This window comes from Moschus berezovskii, chromosome 1 (genome assembly GCF_049115385.1).
Source record: "Moschus berezovskii isolate FMDL1 chromosome 1, NW_MosBer_1.0, whole genome shotgun sequence".
NCBI lineage: Eukaryota > Metazoa > Chordata > Mammalia > Artiodactyla > Moschidae > Moschus > Moschus berezovskii.
The window spans coordinates 125,815,055-125,823,355 of NC_142460.1; positions in this window are offsets into that span (position 1 = coordinate 125,815,055).

Consider the following 8,301-nt stretch of genomic DNA (forward strand, 5'->3'; position numbering starts at 1 on the left):
CCATTCTTCCTCCTTGTTTTTCATTCTTCCTCTCTCCAGAGGCAAATCCATTTCCTTGCCTTTCCCTTGTAGAGGCTGCCTGCATTTCTTGGAACACGGCTACTTCCTCCAACTTCAAAGCTACCAAAGACCAAGGCTGAGATTTTCTGACATCACATGGCTCTGATGCTGACCCTCTGCCTCCCTCTTCTACTTCTAAAGGACCTTTGACGATATATGATGTCAACCTGGATAATTAGGATAGTCTCCTTTTTCTGAAGTTATCTGATTTAAAATTTTAATTTCATTGTCATTCTTAATTCTTCATTACAATGTAACATAACATATACAAAGGTTTCTGGGATAAGGACCGAGACACAATAGGGGATTCCTTCTTTTGCCTAGCATCAGTTCAGTTCAGTTCAGTTGGCCAGTCCTGTCCGACTATTTGTGACCCTGTGGCCTGCAGCATGCCAAGCCTCCCTGTCCATCACCAACTTCCAGAGTTTACTCAAACTCCTGTCCGTTGAGTCGATTATTCCATTCAACCATCTCATCTTCTTTCATCCCCTTCTTCGCCTGCCTTCAATCTTTCTCAGCATCCGGGTCTTTTCAAATGAGTCAGTTCTTCACATCAGGTGGCCAAAGTATTGGAGTTTCAGCTTTACCATCAGACCTTCCAATGAACACCCAGGACTGATCTCCTTTAAGATGGACTGGTTGCATCTCCTTGCAGTTCAAGGGACTCTCAAGAGTTTTCTCCAATACCACAGTTCAAAAACATCATCTTTGGCATTCAGCTTTCTTTATAGTCCAACTCTCACAGCCATACCTGACTACTGTAAAAATCATAGCCTTGACTAGATGGACCTTTGTTGTCAAAGTAATGTCTCTGCTTCTTAATATTCTGTCTAGGTTGGTCATAACTTTCCTTCCAAGGAGTAAGCATTTTTAAATTTCACAGCTGCAGTCATTATCTGCAGTGATTTTTGGAGCCCCCAAAATAAAGTCCACTTTATTTGCTTGTTTCTACTGATTCCCCATCTATAGGCCATGAAGTGATGGGACCAGATGGCATGATATTAGTTTTTTGAATGTTGAGCTTTAAGCCAACTTTTTCACTCTCCTCTTTCACTTTCATCAAGACATTCTTCAGTTCCTCTTCATTTTCTCTCATAAGGATGGTGTCATGATCTACTCCACATATAAGTTAAATAAGCAGGGTGACAATATACAGCCTTGAGATACTCCTTTCCCTATTTGGACTTAGTCTTTTGTCCCATGTCTAACTGTTTATAACTGTTGCTTCCTGACCTGCATACAGATTTCTCAAGAGGCAGGTCAGGTATTCTGGTATTCCCATCTCTTTAAGAATTTTCCACAGTTTGTGGTGATCCATACAGTCAAAGGCTTTGGCATAATCAATAAACCAGAATTAGATGTTTTTCTGGAACTCTCTTGCTGTTTCTATAATCCAACAGATGTTGGATGTTGCCTAGCATAGTTGTAAATTTAACAATATGAAGTATTCATGAAGGAAATGTTTTGCTTTTTTATTCTGCTTTCATTCATAATGTGATCAAGTTGATTAGCAAAGAGAGTTTCAGCTGCCCCTTCAGCTTCTACCTGTCTTGGGACAAACTAACCTGATTCTCTTCCTTGGCAGTTCTTTGATCCAGGTGTACTTCGTATAAAAAACATTCATAGCCTGGTGGGATTTAGCATAAAATAACCTTCGTTCGTTTTCTAATATTGCTTTGGTACATCTTAACACAAATGGATAAGCATTTCCAGGTTATAAATGGGAAGGTTTTATAGAGGTAGTAAGAATCAATAATAGAGTCATACACTAAGGTAGGCATTAACCAGTAATTATAGAATGATCTGACAAAGAAAATATGATAATCATCATATAACAAGAGACTGCTGGCCTATATGGTCCACCAGGCAATGTCAGGAGGTCAAATTTAGAGATCTTGGGAGTATTTACAAAAATCATAGTGTGGAATTCATACATCAAGACCAAAAACATAGAGAGGTTCAAACAGTAGACAAACAGTTGAATCAGAGACATTTATGAGCTCTTAAGTTCAGTTCAGTCCCTCATTTGTGACCAACTCTTTGTGACCCCATGGACTACAGCAAGCCAGTCTTCTCTTTCCATCACCAACTCCTGGAGATTGATCAAACTTACATCTATTGAGTCAGAGGTTCCATCCAAACATCTCGTCCTCTGTCATTCCTTTCTCCTCCTGCCTTCCATCTTTTCCAGCATCAGGGTCTTTTCTAATGAATCACTCCTTCACATCAGGTGGCCAAAGAATTGGAGATTCAGATTCAGCATTAGTCCTTCCAATGAATATTCAGTATTGGTTTCCTTCGGTTCAGTTCAGTTCAGTTGCTCAGTCATGTCCAACTCTTTGCGACCCCATGGACTGCAGTACGCCAGGCCTCCTTGTCCATCACCAACTCCCAAAGCATACTCAAACTCACGGCCATTGAGTCGGTGATGTTATCCAACCATCTCATTCTCTGTCATTCCCTTCTCCTCCTTCCATCTATCTTAAACATCATCAGGATTTTTTCAAATGAGTCAGTTCTTCACATCAAGTGGCCAAAGTATTGGAGTTTCAGCTTCAGCATCAGTCCTTCCAATGAACACTCAGGACTGATTTCCTTTAGGATGGATTGGTTGGATCCCCTTGCAGTCCAAGGGACTCTCAAGAGTCTTCTCCAACACCACAGATCAAAAGCATCACTTCTTCAATGCTCACCTTTCTTTATAGCCCAACGCTCATATCTGTACATGATTACTGGAAAAATCATAACTTTAACTAAACAGACCTTTGTTGGCAAAGATGTATCTGTGAATGTTGAGTTTTAAGTCATTTTTTTTCACTCTTGTCTTTCACTTTCATCAAGAGGCTTTTTAGTTCTCTTCACTTTCTGCCATTAGGGTGGTGTCACCTGCATATCTGAGGTTATTGATATTTCTCCTGGCAATCTTGATTCTAGCTTGTGCTTCATCCAGCCTGACTTTCTGCCTAATGTACTCTGCATAAAAGCTATATAAGCAGGGTGACAATATACAACCATGACATATTCCTTTCCCAATTTGGAACCAGTCCAGTTTGTTCCATGTTCAGTTCTAACTGTTGCTTCTTGACCTGCATATAGACTTCTGAGGAGGCAGGTAGTGTGGTCTGATATTCCCACCTCTCTAAGAATTTTCCACAGATTATTGTGATCCACACAGTCAAAGACTTTAGCATAGTCAATGAAGCAGAAGTAGATGTATTTCTGGAATTCCCTTGCTTTTTTAATGATCCAACAGATATTGGCAATTTGATCTCTGGTTCCTCTGCCTTTTCTAAATCCAGTTTAAACATCTGGATGTTCTCGATTCACATTCTGTTGAAGCCTAGATTGAAGAATTTTGAGCATTATTTTGCTAGCCTGTGAGATGAGTACAATTGTGTGATAGTTTGAACATTCTTTGGTATTGCCTTTCTCTGGGATTGGAATGAAAACTGAACTTTTCCAGTCCTATGGCCACTGCTGATTATTCCAAGTTTGCTGGCATAATATGTTCAGCACTTTCACAGCATCACCATTTAGTATCTGAAATAGCTCATCTGGAATTCCATCACCTCCACTAGCTTTGTTCATAGTGATACTTCCTAAGGCCCACTTAACTTCGTATTCTAGAATGTCTGGCTCTAGATGAGTGATCACACCATTGTCGTTATCTGGGTCATGAAGATCTTTTTTGTATAGTTCTTCTGTGTATCGTTGCCACCTCTTCTTAATATCTTCTGATCCTGTGGTCTATGATTAGGGAAATTGTTTAGAGGAAGATGCAAGTTCAGGAGGAACTGGGTTTCTGTCAGTCAAGCAAAATCGGGACTGTTAAAGAGGAACTTTTATCTTCTAAAAAGAAGAGTAAAATTGGGAAAGTGGAAAAAGTGAAATCCCAGCTATTAAGTTCAGTTCACTTCAGTTCAGTCACTTAGTCATGTCCAACTATTTGCGACCCCATGGACTTCAGCACTTCAGGCTTCCCTGTCCATCACCAACACCCGAAGCTTCATCAAACTCATGTCTATAGTGTCAGTGATGCCATCCAACCATCTCATCCTCTGTCGTCCCTTCTCCAGGCACCTTCAATCTTCCCTAGAATGAGGGTCTATTCCAATCAGTCAGTTCTTTGCATCAGTTAGCCAAAGTATTGGAGATTCAGCTTCAGCATCAGTCCTTCCAATGAATATTCAGGACTGTTTTTCTTTAGGATTCACTAGTTTGATCTCCTTGCAGTCCAAATATTAAAGTGAGTACCTAAGTCAACACAATTCTACCTACATACAGTGACCTCTGCAGCCTGACTGCTGGGTAGAAGTTAAGTAACTTCATCCTGCTTAGGTCAAATATCTTTGAGAGACAGAAGTTAAAACTGCAACAAATTCCAGGAGTTTGAGTGATAGATTGGGAATATTTAAAAGAGGAGGACTTCTAGAAATAAAAGACAGAAACTAGTATCTTAATAATTTTGCATTAGGCATAATATACCTTATATTATTTCTCCACTGATCTCCAATAGCATATTGGGAACATACCGACCTGGGGAGTTCCTCAGTCAGTATCCTATCATTTTGCCTTTTTCATACTGTTCATGGGGTTCTCAAGGCAAGAACACTGAAGTGGTTTGCCATTCCCTTCTCCAGTGGACCACATTCTGTCAGACCTCTCCACCATGACCGGCCCATCTTGGGTGGCCCCACACGGCATGGCTTAGTTTCACTGAGTTAGACAACGCTGTGGTCAGTGTGATCATTTTGACTAGCTTTCTGTGATTATGATTTCAGTGTGTCTGCCCTCTGAGGCCCTCTTGCAATACCTACAGTCTTACTTGGGTTTCTCTTACCTATGTCATGGGGTATCTCTTCATGGCTTCTCCAGCAAAGCGCAGTTACTTACGTTGCACAAGAGGTATCTCCTCACAGCCATCCCTCCTGACCTTGAATGTGGAGTAGTTCCTTTCGGCCATCCTGTGCCTGCACAGCCACCGCTACTTGGATCTGTGTGTGATCACTAACCTAGAGCCAGACATCTTGGGATGTGAAGTCAAGTGGGCCTTAGAAAGCATCACTACGAACAAAGCTAGTGGAGGTGATGGAATTCAAGTTGAGCTATTTCAAATCCTGAAACATGATGCTGTGAAAGTGCTACACTCAATATGACAGCAAATTTGGAAAACTCATCAGTGGCCACAGGACTGGAAAATGTCAATCTTCATTCCAATCCCAAAGAAAGGCAATGCCAAAGAATACTCAAACTACCACACAATTGCACTCATCTCACACGCTAGTAAAGTCATGCTCAAAATTCTCCAACCAAGGCCTCAGCAATACGTGAACTGTGAACTTCCAGATGTTCAAACTGGTTTTAAAAAAGTCAGAGGCACCAGAGATCAAATTGCCAACATCCGCTTGATCATGGAAAAAGCAAGAGAGTTCCAGAAAAACATCTATTTCTGCTTCACTGACTATGCCAAAGCCTTCGACTATGTGGATCACAATAAACTGAGGAAAATTCTTCAAGAGATGGGAATACCAGACCACCTGAGCTGCCTCTTGAGCAACCTGTATACAGGTCAGTAAGCAACAGTTAGACTGGACATGGAACAGACTGGTTCCAAATAGGAAAAGGAGTATGTCAAGGCTCTATATTGTCAACCTGCTTATTTAACTTATATGCAGAGTACATCATGAGGAATGCTGGGCTGGAAGAAGCACAAACTGGAATCAAGATTGCCGCGAGAAATATTAATAATTCAGATATGAACATGACACCACCCTTATGGCAGAAAGTGAAGAGGAACTCAAAGCCCTCTTGATGCAAGTGAAAGAGGAGAGTGACAAAGTTGGCTTGAAGCTCAACATTCGGAAAACAAAGATCATGGCATCTGGTCCCATCACTTCATGGCCAATAGATGGGGAAACAGTGGAAACAGTGTCAGACTTTATTTTTGGAGGCTCCAATATCAGTGCGGATGCTGATTGCAGCCATGAAATTAAAAGACGCTTACTCCTTGGAAGGAAAATTATGACCAACCTAGATAGCATATTAAGAAGCAGAGACATTACTTGCCAACAAAGTTCTGTCTAGTCAAGGCTATGGTTTTTCCCGTGGTCATGTATGGATGTGAGAGTTGGACTGTGAAGAAAGCTAAGCGTCAAAGAATTGATGCTTTTGAACTGTGGTGTTGGAGAAGACTCTCGAGAGTCCCTTGGACTGCAAGGAAATCCAAACAGTCCATTCTAAAGGAGATCAGTCTTGGGTGTTCATTGGAAAGACTGATGGTAAAGCTGAAACTCCAATACTTTGGCCACCTCATGCGAAAAGTTGACTCACTGGAAAAGACTCTGATGCTGGGAGGGATTGGGGGCAAAACGAGAAGGGGACGACAGAGAATGAGATGGCTGGAAGCCATCACTGACTCTATCGACATGAGTTTGATTGAACTCCGGGAGTTGGTGATGGACAGGGAGGCTGGCGTGCTGTGATTCATGGGGTCGCAAAGAATCGGACATGACTGAGTGACTGAACTGAACTAAAGAGAACCTTATATTATTAGTGTACTGTTTACATATTTTGTTTACCAATGATATCTTTCAGAGTAGTAACCAACCCTTTTTCATCTTAATTCTCTCTTACAATCAGGACAATATTTATTTACATTAAATATATACTGTAATCTTCTAAGTTGCCCACCCACTTTGTATATCCACCCCCCCAATCACATTTTTGTTTGCTCTTTTTCCATGTCAGGTGGTTTATGAATACATATTCAGCTCACTTTTAACCACAGATTTCTGAAAATCAGATCAAATCAGATCAGTCGCTCAGTCGTGTCCGACTCTCCGTGACCCCATGAATCACAGCACGCCAGGCCTCCCTGTCTATCACCAACTCCAGGAGTACACTCAAACTCATGTCCACAGAGTCGGTGATGCCATCCAGCCATCTCATTCTCCGTCGTCCCCTTCTCGTCCCGCCCCCAACCTTTCCCAGCATCAGAGTCTTTTCCAGTGAGTCAACTCGTCGCATGAGGTGGCCAAAGTATTGCAGTTTCAGCTTTAGCATCAGTCCCTCCAATGAACACCCAGGATTGATCTCCTTTAGAATGGACTGGTTGGATCTCCTTGCAGTATAAGGGACTCTCAAGGGTCTTCTCCAACACCACAGTTCAAAAGCATCGATTCTTCGGTGATCAGCCTTCTTCACAGTCCAACTCTCACATCCATACATGACCACGGGAAAAACCATTGCCTTGACTAGACGGACCTTGGTTGGCAAAGTAATGTCTCTGCTTTTTAATATAATATCAAGGTTGGTCATAACTTTCCTTCCAAGGAGTAAGCGTCTTTTAATTTCATGGCTGCAATCAGCATCTGCTGTGATTTTGGAGCCCAAAAAAATAAAGTCTGACACCATTTCCACTGTTTCCCCATCTATTTCCCATGAAGTGATGGGACCAGATGCCATGATCTTTGTTTTCTGAATGTTGAGCTTCAAGCCAACCTTTTCACTCTCCTCTTTCACTTTCATCAAGAGGCTTTTGAGTTCCTCTTCACTTTCTGCCATAAGGGTAGTGTCATCTGCATATCTGAGGTTATTGATATTTCTCCCAGCAATCTTGATTCCAGCTTGTGCTTCTTCCAGCCCAGCGTTCCTCATGATGTACTCTGCATATAAGTTAAATAAGCAAGGTGACAATATACAACCTTGACGTACACCTTTTCCTATTTGGAACCAGTCTGTTGTTCCATGTCCAGTTCTAACTGTTGCTTCCTGACCTGTATACAGGTTTCTCAAGAGGCCGGTCAGGTGGTCTGGGATTCCCATCTCTTTCAGAATGTTCCACAGTTTATTGTGATCGACACAGTCAAAGGCTTTGGCATAGTCAATGAAGCAGAAATAGATGTTTTTCTGAAACACTCTTGCTTTCTCCATGATCCAGTGGATGTTGGCAATTTGATCTCTGGTGCCTCTGCCTTTTCTAAAACCTGCTTGAACATCTGGGAGTTCACGGTTTACATACTGCTGAAGCCTGGCTTGGAGAATTTTGAGCATGACTTTACTAGCGTGTGAGATGAGTGCAATTGTGCGGTAGTTTGAGCATTCTTTGGCATTGCCTTTCTTTGGGATTGGAATGAAGACTGACCTCTTCCAGTCCTGTGGCCACTGCTGAGTTTTCCAAATCTGATGGCATATTGAATGCAAAGATAGTTATCTCTAAATATAAGAATTCCAGGACAGAAA